Raw genomic sequence first — 25,203 nt, 5'->3', positions numbered from 1 at the left:
GACGCAGCTAGGTGGCTGCCCCTGGCACCCACCCCCGTGCCCACCCCACACCTACCACCCATGTATGAATGCCTCTGTCCAGGTACTGGGCCTTATTCTATGCAGGACATGAATCCTGGGTCTCTTGATTTTTATTTACTTACTAGGAGAAGATTTTTAAATAGAGGTCAATAAAGAAGAGGCTAAAAGGGTCACTCTTCTTGTACTGATACATTAAAACCATTTTTTTTTACAGTTGGATCTCATTATGTTGCCCAGACTGGCCTTGAACTCGTAGGCTCAGGTGATTCTGTCTGCTTCAGCCTCCTGAGTAGCTAGGAGTATAGGCATATGCCACTATGCCTGGCTTTGGACTGCAGCTTTAAAACACACACACACACACACACGAGGAATACGTGGCAGTAGAGAAATTTGTAAATGTAGAAAAGAAGAAAAATCACTCAGAATGTATTCATTTAGCACAACTAATGGTACCATTTGGGGTATTACTCTCCAGCTCTTTTTCCTTGACACTAGTTGAAAAGTAGTCCCAAAATGCAACGTCCCCTGCCTGTCCACATACCACACTCCTCCAGAGGCCGATGAGGAAAAGGGCAACTCTGCTGTTGAGCATTTCCTCTTGGGTTACAGTTGGTCAGTGGGGAACGGGTGGAAGTCCAGCTAGTTCAAACACACAGATGCGCTGCCTTGAAGCCCAGCGGTCCATCTGGAATTAAAGTTCATCCTTGGCCTTCTGTGAAAGGCGGTGAACTTTATTTGTCTTTTTGCATCTACAATTTGGCAAACTCTTCTATGCAAGGCCGGGGCTGTGCCCAGAACTCTGATTTTAAGGGGAGCAGAGTGTTCCCGGCACTGGGAGCTGGGATCGGTATGGTTTCTGGACGAGCCGCTGTCAATTTCAAGATCCCAGAAGATAGGCCCGGTGTGTCTTTGATCACTTCCTCCAAATCCTTGGCTACCTGATGCCAATTCTTACCTCTTTTTTCTTTTTTTTTGAGATGGAGTTTCACTCTTGTTACCCAGGCTGGAGTGCAATGGCGCGATCTCGGCTCACCACAACCTCCACCTCCTGGGTTCAGGCAATTCTCCTGCCTCAACCTCCTGTGTAGCTGGGATTACAGGCGCGCGCCACCATGCCCAGTTAATGTTTTGTATTTTTAGTAGAGACGGGGTTTCACCATGTTGACCAGGATGGTCTCAACCTCTTGACCTCGTGATCCACCTGCCTCGGCCTCCCAAAGTGCTGGGATTACAGGCTTAAGCCACCGCGCCCGGCCAAGTCTCACCTCTTATGGGAGGTAGAGGTTGTACTTGACCATGACAAGCTTCCCCTTGTCCCACAAGAAAAAACAACAGCCCCATGGAAGACCCCCCATGTGCTCTACTGCTTCTCTGACTTGAGCTGAGGTCTATGGCAGAATGGGAGGGGGAGGGAGTTCAGTGATGTTCAGGGGTTTGAATGGCCAGAAGCTGGCACTAGAAGTAGAGACTGGGACTGCAGTGGCACCTTACATACGAGGTAGCCGAAGCAGCCTCCCTATCACTGCAGCCCCCCGGGAGAGTGAGGGAGAGGGACTCAAGAGAGTTCTGGTGCATGCTAAATTTCAGGGGTACATGGAAAACCAGGGAGTCGGCTTGGAGGGGGAGGCGCTCGGGGTTTGCTGTTTGCAAAAGTTCGCAGTATGATTTTTGAGAAGAGAGCGCATTTACACACGCCTGGGAGATGGGTATAGGAGGACTTTGTCTTCATTTTCCGGCTGGCTCTTAGGAGGTTTGTCCCCTTGCCCATAAGTATGTACATGTGGATAGGAGGCTGCTCACACGGCTTTTGAGGCTTCCCAAGTATGAATTAAAAAAAGAAAAATGTGTGCTTTGAATTAGATCTATGTGAAAAAAAAAAAAAAGCAGCAAGCTAAGCCATGTGTCTGGGACACTGGCTCCCCTCCAGGATTTCAGGAGAGTTGGGTTTCAGCATGCACAGAGAGAAAGTGCTCCATTTCTCAAACCTGGATTTCCTTGTCTGTTTTCCCCTATAGATACAAATCTGAGCCCTTGAATGGCCTTTTTGAGCAAGAAAGCATGTATAGCATTGCTCAGATTGAGAAACAGTTCAGATCCAAACATTACCATAGGTTTGGCTCCTTCAGGAATTTCTTCCATTGCTTTGGACCAATAAATATTTAAAAAGTTAGGTTCTGAGCTCCAGAAAAGCCAACAAAAACGTTTAAACATATGGATTTTTTTTTTTTTTTGAATTGCGGTTAAACCATGTTCAGTGGAGATCAGTTTGCAGCAGTCTTTTCTTCCTCTTTGCCTTACCACCTCCATCTCTCCTTTCTTTCTTTTTTTCTCTCTCTCTCTCTCCTCCTCTTTCTCTCTTTCTTTTCTTTTCTTTCTGGAAACCAGAAGGGTAAACATGTTGCTATGGAGTTCTGTTTAAAATAAAATACAATGGAAAGAAAAACAGCATGATGAAGTAACCACATGGACTGCAGGATACACCTGATACTAATTACTGTCATGCAGAATGTTCTGGAAGACATTTGACTCGCCTGATGTATACATTCAAATCAAGCAAAGGAGGACTGGAAGGCTCCTTGGGGACCATCTTGTCCAAGTCTTTCCTTTTTCCAGATGAGGAAGTAGGGGGCCCAGAGAGGGGGAGGGCCTGGACCTCAGCCTTCCAGCGCAGAGGGAGCAGAGCCGGGATTCAAACCCGCGGTGCTTTGTAGAAAACCCATAATTTCCAGGGTCTTTTTCCTTGGCCTGTCAGTAAGGCCCTGAAATAGAAGAGTGGGGTTTACTGTGAACCTCGAAGGAGCAGACTTCAGAGCCAGGGAGCCCAGAAAAGCTGGCTTCCCACTGGGAGGCCCAACTTCCTGCAGGGGCCGCAGCCCTCGAGGGGAGAGGCTGGACATTGGGTGTCTGGAACTTCTCCATCTCAGGGACTCCAGGGGCACCCCAACGAGGCCTGGGGCTCCCACCAGAATGTCAACTCGCATCCTCTTGGGGCTGCAGGGCTGACGCGAGCTGGCACTGTCTCTACGACAGCCTCCCGGGCCCCCGGGTGCGTGGCAGCGGATGCTCTCTGGCGGCCACCACCGTTCCCACGCACGGAGGGCTGAACGGCGAGCCCCATGACAATGCGCGCCCCTCGCCTCTGCCCCCGAGAGGCTAGCAACTGGGCCTCCCGGCGTCTGATTGGCCGCGGCGGCCTGACGACAGGGGCTCCTCGTTGCTGATTGGCCCCGGCCCGCTCCGGCTGTTTCCTAGCTATTAATACCGTGGCTAATAAACGTTCTCCTGTTGACGCGGGTGCTCGGAGCCATGATTTTTCGAAGCGTTCTTGACGTCTGTGTCTGGTGCGGGCGTTTCTGCTGTGCAAGGCCTGCTTCCGGGGCTGTGGTCCCTGGGGCTCCTGGCAAGCTCCACAGGCTGTAGAGGGGGTGTTTTCTTTCTCCCTCGAGTTACCTGACATATTAAAGCAGAACCCCACGAGGCCCCCAACGTCCCACGTCTCCAGCTCCCCAACAGCGCGCCTGTTGATGCAAAATCTAGGCCCCCGCACGCCCTCCCAAGGCTCTCTAGAGACCTGACGGTCAATGTTCACCTCCGTAGTCCTCAGCCGTGGCCATAGAAATAGCCCTTCTCCTTTCCTTTCAGCCCTAGAATCTCCCGTCTGATTTACAGTCACCTCGTGGGACCGCTGGGCATGGGGGGCTCCCTCTGAGGCCGCTTAAACTCCCTAAAGAAGTGCGAGGGAGCCGTTCGGACTTGATGCCCTCGGGGGGGGCCTCTCTGCTGTCCTCTCTGGGGCCCCTTGCTCATCCTCACCCACTTTCTGCTACCGGGCACTCCATCCTTGTCCTCCCGGCTGCCACCCACCTGTCACCCTAAGATAGATCCTCGGTCCCTTTCAACAGCATTTTGACCTTTGCGAGAGGACATCTGATTGACGGCCGTGCACGCTCTGGCACTCAGAGCCGGGCAGAGCCGCCGAGGGCTCCCACCTGTTAGGGATTAACGCTCATGTACCAGCCCCGGAGCCCGAGACCGCGGCGGGGCTCGGCGCAACATGTGTCGCTGCCTGCTTTCCGGGGCGGTGGTGGCGGTGGGGCTCTTTCCAAGGGCATGAGTGGGGGGATCACCCCAACTTTGAGGGGTAGTGCACATGGGACACAGTCCGTCCTCTAAAAGTACTTTCCTTAGAGGGCACGGCTCCTGCCCGGATTCTTATCACAACCCTGCTGTGTGTGTGGGGGTACCCCTCGTTAAAGTGGAAGGAACAGACCCCCTGGAAGAGGAGAGGGGATAACGGGTTCCGCGGACGCGAGTTGTAAGCGCCGGAGCCCGGGACTCAAAGCCAGGTTTTCTGACTCGGAGACTCGGAGCTCTGTCTCTCTTGTCTCAAAGAGAACGGTCAGAAACGCGCGGGTGGGCAGGGAGGGGGTGACAGCCTCCGGCTTACATCTGGGAACTAGTTATGTCCCCTGGGCATTTTGTTTTCCTGAACAGTAAGAGAAAGCATCGTTTTCTTTCGCTAAGCCCGCATCCTCTGACGGATGTTCCGAAACCGCCAGGTGTGGAATCTGCGCCCCGACAGCCCCACCTTGGCCCTCGGCCGCGGGAGGACGGCCAACCCTCGGGGCTATTCCCCACACACATTGTGCACGAATTCACCCTGCCTGGCCAGCCGGGATCACGCAGGGAAAAAGCACCCGCGACCACAGGGTGTTGGTCATGGCGGCCAGGGGCACTGCGGCAGATTTTTTTCCTCCCTTCTTTGCTGCAATCTGGGTGCGGCTAGAGCAATTTGTCATAGAATCTGGGGGGCTCATTTTTCCGGCCAATCACTTTTAGAGAAATGAGCGCATTGCAGCAGAATGCGCTGACGTCAGAGACCACCCCTTCTGCGCCTCCATATAAACCCCACCCAGCCAGCCCCTAGCGCAGACGGCGGAGAGCGGAGAAGGAGCGCGCCTTGGCTCGCTGGCCTTGGCTGCGGCTCCTCGGGAGAGCTGGGGCGCCCACGCGAGGATCCCTCACCTGGTGAGTGGTTGGCTATCCTTGCCGCGAAGGACGTGCAGAAGGAAGCCTGCATCCCCCTCTGGGGTGGACTCTGTCCTCCTGGACAGGCCGAGAGCCCGATCCCGGTCCTGCTGCTGGAGGCGGCCACTTCGTCTGGTGCCCAAGCGTCCCCAACGAAATTTGTCAGAAGGAAAATCTCAAGGCACATATTCCTGTGGGGAAGTCAGGGCTCCTCTCGAGAAGGTCCAGACCTTGAGGGCGGGCTGGGTGGTAGGGACTTCAGTTCAGAGGAGCGGGAGGAATCGGATGTAACCCCTCTTGGATTCGGTGTATGTCAGTCACTGGGGGGTGAACCCCGGATTTACTGTATTGGGAGCGCCTCTGGAGTTGCGTTAATAGTGGGAGATATGGCGGCGAAGCCTTCTACATGCCCCATGAATTAGGGGGGAGCACCCGAATGGAAGGGTCTCCCGGGCGGATTTGCCTGGCCAGTTGTTGGCCAGGGTTTTGGTGGATCGTGGGCGGGAGGAGTGGAGGTTCCTCTCGGCGAGGGATTCCAAATCCAAATACACAGGTTTAGTGCAGAGTGGACTCCAGGCAAAATGTAGAGTAAAATTTCTACCCGATATTATCATCTGGTTCTGCCCTGAGCAGCCACTTTCATAGTGGAGAGAGATGGCGCCCAAGTGCAAACCTGCCAGGAGCCCCCTAGGATCAGTCCCTGCTCAAGGGGGGCGAGGGATTGGGGGGAACAGGCAGAATAGATGCAGGGGGCGGGTTGGGGCGGAGAGACGGCCGTGTCCTTGGATCTGAGAAGAGGGAGGAGAGAAATTCAGAAAAGGGGGTGTGTTGCTGGGGTATGGACGCGGGGAGCTGGGGAGGAAGGGCCGCGGGGGTCTTTTCAGACTTGCGTGGTGGTCTCTCGAAAATCCTGACGTGTTGCAGGCTTGGACCTTTGGTCAAGTCGCCTTTTGCCGTTTCCTTTGTCCCTGTCAAGGCCCCCCAGGACGCCCCCTCCCACCCTGGGCCGGCGGGCCTGGTGGGGGCGCAGGCGGGTGGCTACGTGGCAGGTTTCTGGAAGGTTTCCTGGCTGGCCGCGAGAGGGCGCTGGCGTCACTGCGGAATTTTGGGGGGCGGGGTGGGGAGGGGAGGTGGCCTTTGTTCTCCTGCTGGAGGGGGTCGGGCGCGGGATCCACTGGAGGATCCTGGATTCATTTACCCAAGGGGGAACAGTTTCGAGACCCCCGGGTTGACTTCGGAGCGGCCACAGAGGCCGGGGTCGGCCCTGGCGCCGTGGCTTCGGGTGTCTTGGAGGCGCGCGGACGCACGTTAGTTGATTTCCAGTGGTTTTTGGTTTCGGGGGTCTTAGGAAGGTGCGGCTCATTTGAGCAGGATGGAGAGAGAGGCTGCGACAGGGTCAGTGAGGTGCCATCGCATGGGGTCTAGAAATTGTTGCTTGTGGCGAAGGAGGGAGGCACGACTTTGGGGGCGCGATGTCGACGCCTGGGGGCGAAGGCGGGGGGCCGGCAGGGTGGCCCCCTTTGCGTTACTTTCTAGCGATGTCATGGGTTCTGTCTCTCGTCCTGAGACCACCCACATGAGTGACAGCGGTGTCTGGAGGACTGGGTCTTTTTGACTTTAGTGAACGTGTGTTTAATTGGATTGCCGAAGGTGGGAGCTGATATTTCTGTTTCCTTGTCTCAGGCAAAGCAGCACTCTGGAGGGGCCTGGCATGGGTTCGCTGGGTGGCCCACGTTCCTCTGGGGCGGGGGTCCGGGTGGCTGCGGGTGCAAGAGGCCCCTGGCGCGGGCGGGAGGTGCTGGGTGGCCACAGGTGGGCTCTGGCTGGTGGTGGCTGGAGAGGCGTTGAGGGGGTGTAGGGGCCTGGCGCAGGGGTCTGGGGTGGGCTGTGCAGCCCTTCCTCGCCTGAGACCTGTTGGGCGCCCCCTGCCCTTCCAGGCCTGCCGGGCGCAGGCGGGGGCGCCGCAGGTGGCTGCGCTCCTGGGTTCAGGGTTAGGGCCGCGCGCCCCCTAGCGGTCCATGCCTGCCCCGCTACCCTGGGCTTTCAGTTGCGCACGCGCACACAGCTAACACTTGTGACCTGTCAATCAAATTATCATTACCCCCTCCCACTCCTCTCCTCCCCCTCCCATTTCTCCTCTCCCTCCACCCTTTCTCATTTCCCGTCCCTCCTCCCCCTCCTATTTTTCTCCTCCCTCCTCCCTCTTTCATCGTTCCTCTTCCTTCCTCCCCCTTTCCCCCTCATTTTTCTTATCTCTCTTTTCCCCTCCCCTCCCCTCCACTCCCCCTCCCTGGCCTCCTCTCCCTCCTCCCTCCATACCCCTTCCTCTTCCCTCCCAGCCCCTCCCTGCCGCCTTGCTCACTCCTCCCCTTTGCCACTCCTCTCTGCCTGCCCCCTCCCGCTGTCTGCTGTTCCGGTGCTGGCCGTTAGAAGTCATAAAGATGGTTTCTAACTTGCCCCCCTCCCGTGCCATAGGGTCCCTCCTCAGGGATGACATCATCCATCCACCTCCTTGTCTTCAAGGACCACCAACTCTCCATGCCGAGCTGCTGCCAAGGGGCCTGCTGCCCATCTACACCTCACGGTACCTCAGCCCTCCAGCAATCATTTCATATCCAACATGGTGGGGAGAATCTCCCAACCCCACCACCGTCCTTGCACCAACCCCAGACCCACTAGCAGTTAAAAGACAATTTTAAACTTTAATCAGCTTTAATTATAATTAAGTAACTTAAATTGTAATTATGACCTAGGCCTCGACTTTTTAAGCAGGTTCTCTAACCTTTGATTAATTGCAGAGGGCACTAGGAGCACGGATTCCTGGATCCCACCAGCATGCACAGCAGCCACTGACAGACTCCCAGGACCAGGATGGCAAAGGATGAAGAGGACCAGAACTGACCAGCCTGCTGTCCCTCTTGTCTACAGACTTAAACCAATGCCCTAGTGAGGGGGCATTGGGTGTTAAGCCCTGACCTTTGCTATGTTCATGCTTCGACTGTATGAGTTCTTTCCTATACATCTTTGCTTGTGTTCACCTGCTAGCAAACTGGAGTGTTTCCCTCCCCAAGGGGTCGTCAGTCTTTCTCGACTGTCTGTCATCACCCTTATGATGTCCTAAATGGAAGGATCCCTTTGGGAACTTCTCAGGAGGGGGACCTGGGCCGAGGGCTTGACCAGCATCCTGCTGGCAACTCCAAGGCCCTGGGTGGGCTTCTGGAATGAGCATGCAACTGAATCACCAAAGGCATGCCACACCTCTCTGGAGATCTTTCCTGTCCTTTTCTGGGGAATGGGGTTGATGGGAGCAACCTCCTAGGGTTGTTGTGAGAATTAAATGAGATTAAATTGGCTCAGGCAGGGTCTGGCATAGAGGAGGTGATCAGCAAATGTTTGTTGAAAAGTTTTGTCAGGTCAGTCCCTTCGCACCCCTTTTGTGTGTCTTACTCACCCTATTTATTCTCTCACAGCACTCCAGGCAGCCCTTGTCCACGGGGCTCTCCTTGCATCAGGTAGGGGCTTGCAGAGACCACCGACGGGCTGACTTGAGTAAGAACACGAATTACGCATGTGGCCATTTCCAGAGCACTTTCTATGTGACACGAACATGTGGTTTTTATGTACTATGTGTATGTAAATGAGTCAGCCTAATTTCCAGGTGACAATGCATTTGGTAGTATTGATTTGTGTAATTTAAAAAAGCTGAAAGGGAAAGAGGACCTGTGAGGACTTACATTTACATTAAAGAAACTGAAACTTGGGGGAGGTGTAAGTATTTGGTCACATTGCTGGCCAGAGAAGGGGTTAGAGTTGGACCCAGGGTGCCATGGTCGCTGCCCTCACCCCCTCTTCCTCTCTGTCCCAGAGTTATACTAAGAGTCTTTTTGTTTCAAACCGAACGTTTGACAACGGGACAGTCTGTTTGAAATCCCAGCTGCCTGGGGTGGTCTTGGGGGTCTGGGTGGCCCCAGTGCTGGTACCATGCATTGGCTTCACCTTTTAATAATGGTGTGACCTTAAACAAGTCACTTAACTTCTCTAAGTTTCAGGTTCTTTCATGGTCTAAATGCAGATGAAAACACACCCCCGCACACACACACCTCCCACCACGCACCTCCCCCCCCCCCCCCCCCCCACCCCCGCCACATACCCGCTCGTGTATCTACCCTGCAGGGCGCTTTTGAAGACCAAATGCTGTAAGTACTACGAAAGTGCTTTGTAAATTGCTGTGGAAATTGCAAGGTACTTAAACGCCTGAGCCTGTCCCTCCTCGCCCCCATGTCCAGGCCTATTCTCCCTTAGTGAGAACAGCACCCAGTCGGTGCTATGTATGCTTGTGTTCATTCAGAAATTCCAGAATAACTAAAAACGAATTAATTCAACAAACATTTTCTGGAGCACCGACAATATGCGCAGTGCACCAGGCTAGACGTCTGATGCAAAGATCATGAAAACGGTCTCTTGGAACCTAATTGGGGTCCTGGTTTGACCAGCACTTTCTTTGGTCCCCTTTTAAGCTGACTAGTTTTGTCCGGACAAGACAAAAACAACGTGGGCTGCTTTAGAGAAGTCCCGCTCGCTGCGGACAATGGCTGCCCGGCCTCTGAAAGGCGCTGATTGGATTATGTGGCAAATGGGGGTGCGAGGATGACTTGGACGGTGACAAATGAAGTGGGCGGAGACCTGCTTTGAGTTAATCCAGGCTATTAGGAGGGGACCTTTGTCTTCCAGAGACTGGCAGGAGCTTTTACCAGTGGTTAAAATGTTAAAAACATGCTTAAATGTTCAGGACAAATAATTTATGGTCGGTGAAAATCCAGGCCCCGGTGAGATTCGCGTGGGCTGTAAGATCGAGAGTGCTCTCCAGTGAGCAATGGCAGGGAATGTTTTGGTCACTGTTTGCAAGCGTCCCTTCATTTGATCCTCACAACTCCCTGTCCTGAGCCAGGGCCGGCCTGCCACTCCCAGGGAAACGGAGGCTGTCAAGCGCTTGCAGGTTAGGCGTCCTCACTGGCCCGTGGAGCCCCCATTGCCTGAGTTCCAGAGGCAGCATTGTACCTGCGTCAGCCCCGGCCTCCTCCAGAGGCCTCCCTCTGCATTTCTGACTTCGCTCTGCCGGCAGCCTGGAGCCTCCCAGGTCCCTGCTGTCGTCTTTTCTAGCCGCTACAGCCTCTGTCTTTCGTTTCACAGCTAAGCTGCTTGAAAGGCCTGTCTACACTCGCTGTCTTCCCTCCTCACCTCCATTTCCTCTTCAGCCCACTGCTTCCTGACTCGCTCTACTCCGTGGAAGGGCTCTCGCCAAGGTAAAGACTTTTCTGTAGCTTAACCCTCAGCACGTTTGCCACTCATGGCCACAAGGACGTGTTTCCATTCCTTCTCTCACATGTCTGCGGCTCCGGTTCACTTCTGTGCACTGACACTCCCCTTCGCAGAGACACCTGCTCCTCCTCCTCTCGTTCTTTGCACCCCTAGGAACTTGTATACCCACGACTCCCTCATGCGGGAGCTCAGTCCCTCGGACTGGCCCCATATGGGGCGTAGACGGCATGGTAAGACGCAGGTTCCAGAGTCAGGAGTCGCTGACCTGGGTTCGAGTCCTAGTTAAACTGCTCCGTGCTGAGACCTTGGAGTAGGTAAACTTTTCCAAGCCAGGCTTATCTCCATTTCAAAATAGGGTTAATCATCTTTATCTGGCAGGTCAGGTGGGATGTCTCCCAGGTAAGCGCCAGGTGCTGTTTGAAGGACTTTGAGGCAAAGTCAATAAAGCATTCATGAGAAAACACCACTGGAGGCTTCACTAGATTTTTGTATACATTGAATTCCCACGGGAGGACCAGAGAAAGAAGAAAGAAGTGGAAAGGGGTTGAGGGGCGTGCAGGACAGGCAGGAGAAGAGAAACAAAGGATTAAAGACAAAACAAATCAGAAAAGGAGACTTAAAAATATTAAAAGCCACCAAAAACACATCCAAAGGCGGTTTCCCCTTACGTTAGGTTGGGCTAAAAGAAAGCAAACAGGAAGAAGGTTTTAAATTGATTATCCCAATGACAAATCCCAGGAAGCTTTCACATCAAATCACCCTATTTTGGTTTTTTAACTTCTTCCATCGAGTTTAACCTCTTTACCTCTCACATCCTGGTAAACCCTGCCCCCTCCCCACCGTCCCCTTGGCTGGTGATTAACTCCCCCGAAGGTACACGGAGTATTTCAGTGAATGAATGGCTAACAGGAAAGGGCCTCCCCTCCCCCTTACCCCGGCGGTGTTTTTCAGTTTTATTCCACTTTCCCCCCTTTTCCCTTAATGAACACAGGCTAATCTCGGGCCTTGTCGAAGGAAGAGGCAGCAGACGTTAATGAGGTTAGCTGCTGGATTCCAATATTCATCTCATAAGGAGCCTTCTTTGTCTGCGAAGGAGAAACACACCGATTATCATCATGAGGTGAACTGGCCATCGCCGGGCAGGGGCGATGTGGCTTCTTTAAGCCACACGTCTAACTTTGGTGCCGGAGCTGACGTTTCGTTTGCTCCTCATTTAAGTCTTTGCCTCTGCCCCAGCGAAGTCTGTTCAGTGGGGTTGAGAGTGGCAAGCAGCTTGGGGAAAGGGGCTGTGGATAGGGTTGCATTGTAGAAAGCTGCTTTGTTAGATCCTTAGCGCAGATGCAACTGGCCAGGGCATTCATTCACTCTCCAAGAGCTGAGGACGAGGGGGTCCTCTCAGGACCCACGGAGGACACCCAAAACTCACTCAAGATTAACCGCTGGTAGGAAAGCACTAACTCCTAGGCGTAGCCCTAGGGGAGTGACCACAAGGTGAATACCCATGGAAGCCCCAGCCAGGTGAAGAAGTGAATGCATGTTGGCATCCCAGAGGGCCCCCGTAAGATACCATAGTTTGGGGTTCAAATTTGACTCCAGCGTACTGATGAAGTTGGGCGCAGGGGTCTAGTGATTTTTTAGGATCAAGCAGCAGAGAGGAGATTAAAACTCACATCTGGCATCAGAACTTGTGTTCTGATTGGCCTCTTAACTACCCTCACCCACGTGTCCTGCACCCTTCACCCACATGTCCTGTGCCCTGCCTGAACCCTCATCCTCTTTGTTCTGATCTTTGAGCTCCCTAGAGCCCGTTGATGTCTTTAGAGCAGGTATGTCCCGAGTCTGAATCATTCGTTTATTTTTCCCGAGCTCTGGATGTTCTCACCCCAGGGCAGATCAATCATGATTAGATCACTCCAATTAAACCTTAGGCTCCAGTCGGACCTTCAGCCAAATGGAAAAAAACTAGGTTGATAAGGGAGGTAGTTGAAGCAAGAAAATGTTATTCATTGAAACCTTAAGGGACCTTCCTTAGTGAATCTGTTGGCTAAAGGTTCTCTGGCATTGTGGGTTAGAATTGGATACTTTTTCCAAGTTAGCAAAACCAACTGTACCCCAGCACCCCACGAAAAAGAATGTGGAAGGATCTCCCTTTGGCCGGTTGGAGCAAAAGCCTGAGGCCATCCTCCATCCCTCTTGCCAAGGTGGGACTTGCGCAGTGACTGTGATGTAGTTGCCCACTCTGTCTGGGGGAGGTTGGGACCAGGGGTGGACTGGGGTGTAGACCTCTGAAGCTGAGGTCACATGAAAACCCAGCCCCCTCCCATGTAGCTGTTGGAGAATAGAAAAAACAGCACGCCTGACGTTTCTAGATGAGAAGACTTCTTTCAATAGTAATGAAGAATCCATGGACTCTCCTCACCCTCAAATACAGGCCCCAAAGCCACTGTTTGCACTCTGGTAGCCCTGCAGACATTTGAGAGCCTGGGGAGGCTGTAGAAGAAGTAAATCAGTTGGCCCTGCACAGTTCTCTGCAGCTCCTCCTGGAGCCCTAACAAACGTTCTTTTTATTTGTTGTTCTTATTTTTTTGAGACAGAGTCTCGCTCCGTCGCCAGGCTGGAGTGCAGTGGCGCGATCTCAGCTCACTGCAACCTCCGCCTCCTGGTTTCAAGCGATTCCCCTGCCTCAGCCTCCCTAGTAGCTGAGGCTACAGGTATACACCACCACACCCAGCTAATTTTTATATTTTTAGTAGAGATGGGGTTTCACCACGTTGGCCAGGATGGTCTCGATCTCTTGACCTCGTGATCTGCCCACCTCGGCTCCCCAAAGTGCTGGGATTACAGGCGTGAGCCACAGTGCTCAGCCAATAAACTTTCGAAAGTTAACTCCCCACATCCCCATCCTGCTTGGGTCTCTGGACTTTTCCGAGGCACTGGCAGAGGGGTCTCAGTGCTCCCTTGAGTGTAGGGGCGGCACCTTTAACCTGGCTACTTGTTTCTGGGGCACCCGAGAGCCAGCAGGGACAGGTCTGTGCCTTGAGAGGACGCAGCACTGTCACATGTGCCCAGGGAGCCCTGCCCCAACTCTTCAGTCCAGGGCCCTGGCTGGCTTCCCTTGTTGGTCCTCTGACCCAGAGCCTGCTCGTCCGGTAACATCCCTTGAGCCATCAGAGTTATCTCCTGGAAACGGGGAAGATGCAGCTTAGACAGATGGGAGAGGAGGCACATGGCCAGGGAGTGTCCCCACTCCATTCTTCTAAGAGCCACAGCTGCTTCTGCTTCTGCTGCCTTCTCTGTCCTCTCTCTCAGTGTCTCCTCCTCTCCCTCCCCAATTCCTGACTTGGCCCTCTTAGGATGCCCTTGGCCAGCCCCACAGCCCCACACCTCCTCAGGGTGTCCCAGCACCAGCCTGGCACAGAATGGGGCTCAGTTAGAGTATGTGGGATGTTGGTTTCTCCAGGCGACTGAATGAAAGGACTCGACCGCCACAGCTGAGCCACTAGGTGGGCCATGCGAGGAGTTCCAGGTGAAAAGGGTGCAGGGTGGATTCGTTTCCCAGAGGGGTGTGGGCAGCTTCCGACCCCTGCCCCATTTGAACGGGGGCCCTGATGGTCTCGTCCTTGCATTCACTCGCGCGGCCATTCCGTCATCCAACAGTTGATCCTAGCTGAGCAAGCCCACAGCCCTGGCTCTGGCCTGGGCACCTGCCACCGTAGCGCATCCCTTGATGGCCTCTGCATCCCAGGAGGGCAGGCCGGGGGGTCGCCCCAGCACCTGGAGCAGCCTGTTCTCCGGCTCCGTGGAGGGCAGGCTGGAGGGTGTGGGCAGATTTCAGCCATCCCCAGGGCTCTGCTCTGGTGGGAGCCAGCCCATCCTCCCTCTCGGCCTTCCCTGCCCCATTCCTGATGCTGAGCTGTTCTGGACCCCAGGCCCTGAATCTCAGGACCAAAGTGGGCATGGGAACAGCAGTAGTGTGTGCCCCCGGGCTTTGGCCACAGGTCTCCCTCTCGAGGTGCGGTCGTGACTGCGACCCTTCCCTTGCTGTGATGCTTTCCTCCCCCGGGGGTTGGTCCAGCTCCTTGATCCTCTAACAGCTGCAGAGGCCGGCATCCCATGCCGGGGACCAGCGGGGAAAACTCCAGGGTGCGTCTGCAGGCTCTGCCTTTGCCTATCTGGTCGCTTCTCTCCCTGGTGGCTCAGCTGGCTCTCCAGTGGCCAGGTTCCTTACCCACCGGGCACTCCGCTTGCAGGCCCACCTCCTCTTCTCTGCCTCAGTCCCTGGGCTCCAGGGCTTTAGTTGTGTAGCCCTCTGGCTTGTTCCCTCTGCCAAGCCCATACCTGTGGTCACCTGGCCCTCCTCGGTCTGAGTACCAACCCCCCACCCCCTGCTCCAGGAGCCACTCCCTCTCCAGCTGCCTGTTCCCAGCAGGTTCCCAGTGCCCCCACAAGACCCTTCTGGAGTCTCCATCTCCTGCCAAGCATCCTCCAATGCCTCCTCCTGTGGGTCTGGCTTCAGGGCTGAGAACAGACATGTGTCCTGCACCAGAGACCCCTCGTGATCAGGCCCTGGTGGGTGTTGCCCCCGCCTGCCTTTGCCTCCGCCATGGCCCCCAGAGTCCTGGGCTCCCCACTCAGTGTTGGATTTGGGGCTGCCCTTAACGCAGGCTGTTGCTTCTTTGGACCTTTCCTGTCATTGCCCCCAGCAATCACTCCACATCACTGGAGAGCAACCTGCAGGTGAGGCCATGCCCTGTGTCTGTCTTGGACATGTGTGGCTTTTCTGGGGCGTGTGCCTTGCCATGATCCTAACTCTCTGCCCTTCCCCAAGCGACGTGGGCCGTGGCCCGGCTGGGTCAGCTGAAGAACTGCAGATGGAAGTGGAGGAAGAGCCCCTGATGGGACCCACCACTCCGGACCCAAGTCTTCTTCCTGGCCAACCTCTTGCCTTCTTCCTGGTTTGGGGTGAGTTTCTTGCTCTCTTGAGACACCAGAATTTTATTAGGGTCAGCTCATGTCTCTCCTCTCTGTTCAAGAATGTCAACATTTAATCTGGGGAGGGGGCAAACTACCAAGGTGAATCTTTTCCACATAGCCTCGGAGGTCTGGGGGCCTGACGTCTGCCTGGAGTGGAGAGCCTTGCTAACCCCCGCCAGCACATGTGGGGGTCCACCCTGGCCGATGGCACGCTGTGGGCCAGCGACAGTAAGTGGGACGTGTCCGCCTCCATGGCAGACCCCCGAGAACAGCTGGGGCCGGCACACAGGAGCCCTCAGTACTTTGCTGGACACACTGGCACACGGGATGCAGGGCCCACTCCCGGCCCACAGACCCGTTCACACAGGAGGAAGTAGGAATGCTCGCTGCTCCTCAGCTGGGAAGACGTTTCTTCCCACCAGCCCTGTGAGAATCGTGGTTTCTCATACATGAGGCTTTGATAATGTCCTTTAATGAAATAGTGGCTTTCCAGCAAGGTCTTCTCTTGGCCTCCTTTCCTCACTCCTGAAATTGCAATGAGATGGTAATGTTTTTGTTTGTTTAAATGAAATCAGCAATGGTAGAAAGGAAGGGAGCAGGGGATCGAAGCCACACAATTCACTCGCACACTCACGTGTTTATTTGTGGGTTTACTCATTCAAGATGCACCTGGGAGCTGGCTGGGGCGTGGGCTCGGGCTTGTTTGGGGTGCCTGAGGCTGGTCTTTGCACTGAGGACCAGCGGGGTCTAGTTGGGTGCCCTGGGAGCCGCCATGCAGCGAGGTGGCTTGCACGGCAGCCAAGCAAAGTGGCATGGGGGGCAGGGGCTCAGGGTTGCATGTTGGACGGCCACGCCAGGGTGAAGCCTGGGCCGGCAGGAAGAGAGGAGGCCCAGCAGTGGGCACTTTTCCTTTCTGGGGTCCCAGGGACTGAGCCCATGGCTCACTCAGGGTGATGGGGTGTTTTTAGAGCCAGCTGCCCTGGGGGGCAGTGTCAGCCTCACGATATCCGTTGTATCTGACGCCCCTGGGGTGGTCACTGGCGTGAATGAGTACAGTGAGGCTTCCCAGGGGCCCTGAGTGGGCACCGAGAAAGGTCTGAACCATGGGGCGAGGCTGGCTCAGTGTCCCCCGACATTTATGGAGCCTTGAGTGAACGTTAGCACTGTCCTTGACCCAGATGCCCATACTCCCCCCGGACACCCACGCAGGGGGTCCCTGAGAGGGGTGGAGGAGCAGAGCCATGCACTGGGCCGCGCCCAGCCTGCAGCCCTCTGAACGCAGCAGCCTGGGTGCAGGCCCCCCCCAACCCCGCAGAGTCTGCGGTTTCCAACGCAGCCTCTGTAATGCTCTTTAATCAAACAGAGGATTTGGAGACAGCTCTTCTGCAGCCCTGCCCTTCTCCCCTGAAATTGAAATAGGATGGGGATATTATTTTTAAACAAATCTGGCAGCGGAGGCAGAGGGGGCAGAGGCGCGCTGACCTGGGCTGTTGCCTTTGTCTGCTTGCTTCTGCTCTCTGGAGAGCCCCTCAGCCTGGAGAGACGGGGGCAGTGTGTGCCCAGGGCTAAACCCAGGGAGGGGCCCAGGAACACTCTGCCCTGTGACATTTACTCCAAGGCTAGCATTTGCTGAGCCACCTGCAAACACAGTGATGTGGAGAAGAGGCCTGGGAGGGGAGCTTTGCGCAGGGCAGGATGCCGGGCTCCTGGGGGATGTGTCCCAGGCTTCCGAGAATGCATTTGCGTAGCTGGTCTGAGCCGGATCCCCTCGGCTCCTGAACTCATTTCTCAAGGACACCTGAGGACTTTCCCAAGGAGGACGAAGCCCAGGGGCAGAGTCAGAGCAAAGGCTGGGACAAACAGGCGAGGCCCAGACAGGACCACACTTTGCCAGCCCCCAGCTCTCGGGAGCTGAAAGGGAACCGTCTTTGCACCGACTTCTATTTCAGGTGCTCATGAGTGTTCAGTCTCAGGAAACACGTATTTGGGGTTTTGTGTGTCATGAAGTAGAAAGGTAAAAATATACCACATTCTCAACTAAAGAAGCTTAAACGTGACACAGTTCATCAGCCTTGCCAATGAGCCTCTCGGGAACTGCCGAAAGGCTATTAAGTGTTGAGAGACGTGATCATTTTCAGGAACATTCTATTTTATTTATTTATATTTTTTTATTTTTGAGAGGGAGTCTCGCTCTGTTGCCTAGGCTGGAGTGCAATGGCATGATCTCAGCTCATTGCAACCTCTGCCTCCTGGGTTCAAGTGATTCTCCTGCCTCAGGCTCCCCAGTAGCTGGGACTACAGGTGTCCGCCACCACACCCAGCTATATTTGTATTTTTAGTAGAGATGGGGTTTCACCATATCGGCCAGGCTGGTCTCGAACTCCTGACCTTGTGATCCACCCACCTCGGCCTCCCAAAGTGCTGGGATTACAGGCATGAGCCACTGCACCTGGCCATCTATTTTGATGGATTGGCCAATGCCTGAGCAATAGAGGGTGGAGAAGAGACCCCGACTGAGCAGGCAGTGAGCCACAGAGGGTCCTGTCACGTCGGTGGAGGGCAGTGAGGGATGTCTGGGCATTTGTCATAATGTTAAGTGGTTCCTAGGGGGCCGTCTCTAGTGGGACTCTTCTGGGTGGTGCAAGTGTCAGGGTGAAGACGGTGGTCCGGTCTGGAAACTGCCTCTTCTCTTCCACCTGCTACCCTCTAACCAAAGGCTAGCTCAGGCCTGAGCTCGTGGAAAGGCCCCTCATTCGCTCCCTCGCCCCCACCTTCTCTCACCTGCGAGTTGCTCATGGCTGTCTGCAGGACTCCTGACCTCCTGCCTCCTGAGTTGTGATTCAAACCCCAAATGTCTTTCCAAGTACATTTCTCCAAATAATGTCAAAACTCAGCAAGACTTAGGGGCAACAGGATGCATGGGCTTCTTATTCATTCATTTAGATGAAATAACGTAAATGCGTTTTTTTAAGAGCAATCTGACTTCCAGAAAGAATGGAAAAGAAAATCTACACGTCTTTAATGAGCTTGCTAATGAATTTTTCCTTGCAAGGAGGAAGGGAGCTTTCTACAGAAGGGGGTGTGCAGGGAGACAGATTCAGGTCCCAAAGGGTTAAAGGGCAGGGGGCATTGTGAGCGCAGTGGAAAAGCCGTGGGTCACTGGGGGCGGCTTCTTTTTAGGAGACTGGAATTAATGAGTTGTGAATTGTCCCAAGGACTGCTTCCCCCTCCCTGATGCATCTCTGAGCCCTGTCCGTCTCCCAAAGGAGGAATAAGGAAGTCTAGCCTGGTCTCCTATGCCCGATTTGAGCAGACGGAAAAGTCTAGAAAAGAGTTGTACCTTTCGAAATGAGGCCTCTCAAATGTGGGGTTCCCGGACTGGCAAGGAGAAGGATGACTCTGGGGGCAGAGAGGCTGTGGTTATGGCGCCCCATTCAGACAAGGCGTCCATGCCTGGGCTGCCCACAGGCTCTTGGGGGCATCTAAGGAAATGGAGCCACAGAATAGGCTTGCCTCCTTGGCACGGATCGGGTCAGTGTTTCAGAGCCAGGAAAGTTGGGAGTGCGGGGGGCCCTTGGCGCTGGTGGGGAGTGCGTGGCCCCTCGCCTACTGCATCCCCTCCCAGGAGCCCTGCCAGGAGAGGGGTCCCAACACCAGCTGGATCCAGTGGTCATGGAGGGACCTTATCTGAGAGGCCCACTTTTGAGGTGCTCATAGAGCTGGAATTCCTGGGGCCTTCAGGGTTTGAGTCAGGTCCTGAGGCCAGGGCCCGGGCCACCATCCTCACCACAGAACACTGTGGTCACTTTACTCAGGACAAACTGTGACAAGGACTCGGGACATATCTCTGTCTGTCCTCTCAGCTCCCGTCACCCCCGAGCCCTTGGCGATCGTGGGCTGCCCGTATACAGAGCAGGTGCTGGGTCACAGGGCCGCCGTGGGCCTCCCAACGTGAGGGGCTATGTGTGACAGAGGAGTTCATTGCGGGAGAGGACGGTGGCGGAGGGTGTAGCCATGACTTTCTTAATTGCTCTCCAATTTCTTTGGGCTTAAAAATAAATCCAGATGGAGAGTTCTTAAGTCCCCTACCCTGGGAGAAAGGAAGTCTGCCCACCACCTTCGGCTGCCCTCCGCTCTCGGCAGTGAATAGGGTCTTTGGCAGGGGCTTAAGGAGGAGACTCTTAGCCTGGGAGCTCCCAGGGCCGTTTCAGATGGAAACAAAGCCTCGGCGGAGAGGAATGTGGGGGAGCCCCCCGTGGGGAACAGCCACCTGGGGATAATTGGGAGGGCTGAGCGCAGATGAGTTTTCCCAGGTTCTGTGAATGCGCCCTTTCAATGGAAGGTGCCTTTTCTTCAGAAGAAAAGAAGAAAACGTCAATTACCTTCCCCAGAAATGGAGTGTGTGTGTTCCTCCCAGGGGCTGCGTGGGGCCCCTGCCCTTGTGTGTGTGTGTCGGGAGCTCCAAGGCTGCACAATGACGCACTTAACCAGCCACCGGGTTCACGCGACCCTGGGATGCTCACGCTCTCAGATTCTCGGGCTTGATTGTCGAAGGTTTCTTAGCAAAGGGGAATCAGGGTGGCTGTGCCTGTAAACAAAAATTTGATCAGCCTGGGCCTGTTGCCTGAAATATAGCCAAAGAGACAGAATAGGGCCGAGGAGAGGGAGGTCCAGGATGGAAAGCTGGGGGAGGACAGTGGGGGGCCAAAGGCTCACCGCAAGGCTGCGCTGGCCCCCTCGCTGCTCCATCTGCCGCTCCAGCGTTTTCCCTGGGCCCTGTTGGGACTGCACAGAGAGTGATTCCCTTTTGGGGGTGGGGGTTTAGAAATCCACAGGGCTGTTGTTTCACGGTTAGGGAGGAGAGGAGGGGGTCTCATGGCCTGCAGTGTCGGTGGGCAGCTGCGAGAGAGGGGACCCTTTGGTTAGAGAAAGTTGTTTGCATCACGACTGCCCCAGACTGCCATAAGGGTGGGGCCACTCCAGAGGGACTGGGGCAAAGTCCCTACCGTGACAGGAGGGGGCCCAGGTCGGTCTTGGCCCATCACTGACTTTGCTGGTGCTGGCTTCCAGCCTCGTTTGTAAGACTGCGTACTAGCCTGTCAGTTCTCCATATAATCCAAGTCAGAAGGAGCCTGGGAGGTCAGTGCTGTTTCAGGAGGGAACGGAGGTCCCCCAGTGTCCAGACTGGGTGTCCACTCTTCTCCTGGCTGGTCATACTGTCGCTACTTGGGACTTGTCAGGTAGACAGAGGAGAGAGTTCTTAGCTCTCTCCAGCAACTCGGGAGCAGTCTTCCAGAGACATGGTTACAGCCTGGCTCAGCCCTGACTATGAGTGTGACCTTGGCCCCTGTCTCCAGCCCCTAGGCCTCAGTCCCATAGTGGTCCAAGTGGCCTTGGCAGCCCCACAGTCTTAGGGTTTCTTCAGGCCTCCCTGGAGGTCATCTGTGGTTCGTTTGCTGGGTCTTTGGAGTTGTTGGGACTTTGGGGGTCACTGGTCCACTGCCCCCTCTGCTTTAGAGGTGGGAAGCCAGACATCTCAGAGGCCTGGAACCTCGCCCACGGTCGCACACTGCGCTGGCAGCAGACTCTGGAGGTGAGGCCCTGCCAGTTGCTAGCTCCTGCATGACCTGTGTTGTCAGGGGGTCACGGTCACTGAGGTCATTAGTGTGGTCAGAGCTCTTGCTGGAAGAAAGTTCCCAGGGGCTGCCCCTCGAGTTAGGATGCAGTGACCATGTTTTACAGGGCATTTATTCCAAACAGGCGGGCTACCAGGCTGGTCCGGAACACCTTTTTGGGCTGTAGAGTGACTCTTGCGTAATGAGACTGGCCTTGTAGCTTCAGAACCAGGACATGTTCGTCCCCCACCCTGTGGCTCACCCTGTGCCTTTTGGGCCCTGAGATCCTCGCCAACACCTCTGTTGGCCCTGTGGCCTGGTCAGCTGAGAACTTCCTGAAAAAGCCAGCAGGATGGCAACTTCTGGAAAAGTCATTAGTCACTGGGCTGCACGGCTGCCCGTCTTCCACCCAGCTCTGCAAACATTTCCAGCTCTCTCTTTGTGCTGCAGCGTGCGGTTATAGCAGCTCACAAAACCTCTGGTCGGGCCTGCGCCCGGCTGTTACCGTGATGGGCTCAGCTTTTGTTTTGTGACCTTGGCTGTTACAATACCTGCGAGCTGAAATGAGGAATCGAAAAATTGCCTGCTTCAATTAGACGGGCAGACTGCTTTCCCAAGGCTGCCTCCGCTGCTCCATCCATTAACGGTAAACAGGCACCAAACAGGCCCTAATTCTCTCTAATTGCCCACTCCTGAAGCAAAAGAGGTGAAATTCCAGGAAGAGGCATATGTAAACATCCTCTGTAACCTGACCAAGTAAAATTAGAAGGCTGATGGGGGCCTTCGAAAGAGAAGGGGACATGATTTCAAAAGATGTCCCAATTACCTCTCCCATTTTCATAAATGGGTCCGTAATGTCCAGGGCCCCGGCCTCACAAAGGTACAGGAAATTAGCTCTGCAAAGAGCTTGCATTTGTCAGGGGAAGTTTAAAGAGGGTGGTATTTACTCAACAGGTAGGAAGTACGAGATCTGAGCAAGGCTGACTGTGTAACGACAGGCTCTATTTCTTGAGATCAACATTTTAATAAAAATCATCCTTTTAGGTCCTTTGCTGTTTGAAACAGCCATAAGTTATTTATACCGAAGACATGCCAGATCAATTAAGTGCTTTTTGTCTCCAGAAAAGAGTAACTTTTAAAATCGTAAGATGCAGAGTGAGTTTTCTCATCGTGTTAAGCTGCGGTGGGTGTTTTTGCTATGTTCGCCAACACTTTCTGCGTGGGGCGTGAGCGCACTGCACGCACTTAGGAGGTCTTCGATCAAGTGCTTGTAGCAGTTACTCCTCTGGACGCTAGAAAGAGGCCTCGTGTTTTCCTTTGGTTTCAGACAGTGACTCATCTGTGCGGCTTTTCCGACATTTGTTAAGATTCCAGCCCAGCCCCGCGTTATTAACACATCACGCAAGCTTAGAGCGGGTACACGCAGCTTTTTAAACCAAAGCACGAATTGGCCGGGGCTTCACTGTAGCAGAGCAGCCTGGGGTCTGTACACAGAGTTCGTTAAGGACAGTCAGGGGCTCTGAGGCAGGAAAAAACCCAGATGCTCCTTCCTGCTTCTGATTTCCCTGCTCCTGTGAAAGACACAAAAAAAGGGTGAAACAAAAGCAGCAAACCAAGGCGCCCGGCTCCGAGTCCTGCGGGAAATGGCAGTGCCTTTGGTCTCGCTGTGTGCTCTTGGTCTGGAGTCTCGGTGCCACGTTCGGACGTGGCGATGGTGAGAGGACACCCCAGCCATGCACAGCCTCAGAGGGAGGGTGGGAAACGGTCTTGGGTGGTGGTCAGTACCTAATGGGTGGTCTGGCAGCCTTTAGGTCACTGAAGTCTGCCCCTCAGGCGCCCGTGCGCTGATCACTGCGTCACTAACGCTTGTTTTAAGACTTGTTGTTTTTTGGTTATCATTATAACCAGTGTTTATGGAGGCAAGGCTGGGGATGGGGTTCTCGGGAGGGACTGGAGGCAAGAAGTATCTCCTGTGTCCTGGCCGGGCCTGGGACCTCCCGGCTACAGACTGACTGGGAACAGAGACGCAGAGGCAGCAGGGGTGGGTTGGAGAGACCCCTGAGAGGCCTGGGGACAGGCAGCTTTGGGAGTCCCTCAAAGACCCACAGAGGGGCAGGCAGCTGGTCTCCCGGGACCTATTTTTTTTTTTTTTTTTTTTTTTGAGATGAGTCTCACTCTGTTGCCCAGGCTGGAGTACAGTGGCACAGTCTCAATTCACTACAACCTCTGCCTCCCAGGTTCAAGCGATTCTCCTGTCTCAGCCTCCTGAGTGGCTGGGAGTACAAGTGTACACCACCACACCCAGCTAACTTTCGTATTTTTAGTAGAGACGGGGTTTCACCATGTTGACCAGGCTGGTTTTGAACTCCTGACCTCAGGTGATCCGCCTGCCTCAGCCTCCCAGAGTGCTGGGACCTGTGGTTTGTGGCTTCTGCTTCCCCCAGTGCCCCCGGATCCCTCTCATGGCCTCTCTGTTTCCTGGGTGGCTTTGCGGGGGTGTCCCATGGTCTCCCCTGGCTTCCTACCTCCTCCTGTTTCTAATCCAGGAAACCGTCCCCAGAGAGGGTACCTGAAGACCTTAGCCTTGCCTTGTGCCCCTGGCTGCCCCATCACCCATCTTGCCACGCTGGTGGGACCTTGGCTGTCACAGGTCACCTTTCTGTGATACCGCCTCACTTTAAGGAGACTCTGTGAGCAGATTTTAAAAGCCATTGATTCAACACATTTTTAAAATGAATAAACTGTTTATTTTTCTGTATAGTTTTCAGTTTACAGAAACACTGGTGGGAAAGTACAGAGAATTCCCAGACCCTGTCCCCACCGTGTCCCCTCTCATTCACATGCTGCCTCCGAGTGGCATGCTCTGTTCCAATCGATGGAGCGACTCCGATACATGATTAACCAAAGGCCTTGGTTCACATCATTAGGGCTCCCTCTCTGTGGCCACATCCTGTGGGTCTTGACAAATGAGTCATGATACGCGTCTGACATTGCTGAAGTCACTCTTTTTCCTTTTATCATCATACTTTAAGTCCTGGGGTACATGTGCAGCTCATGCAGGTTTATTACATAGATGTACACGTGCCATGGTGGTTTGCTGCGTCCATCACCCCATCATCTGCTTTAGGTATTTCTCCTAATGCTATCCCTCCCCCGTCCCTATCTGCTGATAGGCCCTGGTGTGTGATGTTCCCCTGAAGTCACCTTTTTTCAAAGCTTAAAATCTTCGGAGCATTTGAACCACCTTTGGACCAGCCTGCTGCCTGATTAAAACATGAAAAAAAAAAACCAAAAAAAAAAAAACAAGTGAAAATGTAAGGCAAATCCTGCCACCGAAGACTCGCGGTGCTCCCCAGGGCCTGCAGCCATGTGAACAGAATTGCCGCAGTGGAGTTGTCTATCTAGGCATGCGTGTGAGCCATGGTTTTGGGAAACGCTGCCCGTAGTATCCCAGCAGCCCACCGTGGGCTGCCCTCCGGCCACACACCACTTCGCTGGTCTCCTCCAGAAGCAGCCGTCTTGTTCACCGACCTGGGCACCTGGCTTCTCTCAGAGCACAGGCTCATGCCCTGTCCTCAAAGGGGAGCGGCTTGCAGGGCCTGGGCCACCCCCCCCTTCTCATCTACGCAGTCCCCTAACCCTTTGGGTCCCACAGAGCAGGACTTCGCTCTGTGGACAGCACCAAGCCAAGTCTGTTCCATGTCTCCACACCTGTCCTTTCTGCTGCATGGGCAGCTGGTGGGTGAGGGGAGTGACAAGAGAAACACATGGCTTCCCGATGCCATGCTTGCTGGTGGTTGGGGAGTCACTGCCCCAGGCCACCCCTGACCCCTGAGAGCTGTTGTCCTTATCCGCCCTCCTGCTCCTCCTTGCCAGCCTGTGTGAGGTTCCAGTCAGTGACCTAGTGTCTTCTCCTTCCAGCCGACGCCATCCTGGATTCCTGCGTGGGAAGGGACCTTGAATGTGGGACCCCAGCCCCTCCAGCTTGAAATCGTAAGTGGCTGGAGTATAAACAGCACATGCGTGGCCTTGCTGTCGAGGGTGGGGCCTGCCTCCCGGAGCACACTGCCAGGTGGACCTCGTGGAGGGGCTGGCGGGTACTGGCTGGGGGGTCTGTGCACGGGGAAATGGGTACCCATTGAGTCCAGCTGAGTGCAGACCTGGGGGCTCCTGTTCTCTAAGACGGGAGCCCCCAGCCTCCTTGTGTTGTCTCTGTGGCAAAAGAATTCTATAGGCGGCTTCAAAT

General features: G+C 54.6%; 1 pseudogene across 1 annotated transcript in view; it reads left to right on the top strand.

The window, feature by feature from the left end:
* The first annotated feature begins 4,466 nt into the window (after positions 1-4,466).
* LOC116557760 overlaps positions 4,467-25,203 on the top strand; it is a 36,599-nt pseudogene continuing 15,862 nt past the window's right edge. The window contains exons 1-7 of the transcript XR_004271688.1: positions 4,467-5,049; positions 7,525-7,633; positions 7,848-8,561; positions 10,240-10,352; positions 15,028-15,105; positions 15,197-15,330; positions 24,879-24,950. The product of XR_004271688.1 is annotated as an uncharacterized LOC116557760 (transcript). The remainder of the gene's footprint in view (positions 5,050-7,524; positions 7,634-7,847; positions 8,562-10,239; positions 10,353-15,027; positions 15,106-15,196; positions 15,331-24,878; positions 24,951-25,203) is intronic.

The sequence above is a fragment of the Sapajus apella genome, unplaced genomic scaffold (assembly GCF_009761245.1).
Source record: "Sapajus apella isolate SASKATOON/1434 unplaced genomic scaffold, GSC_monkey_1.0 scaffold20, whole genome shotgun sequence".
In the NCBI taxonomy this organism is placed as follows: domain Eukaryota; kingdom Metazoa; phylum Chordata; class Mammalia; order Primates; family Cebidae; genus Sapajus; species Sapajus apella.
The sequence above is the reverse complement of the archived record's forward strand: the minus strand, read 5'-3'. Positions and strand labels throughout refer to the sequence as shown.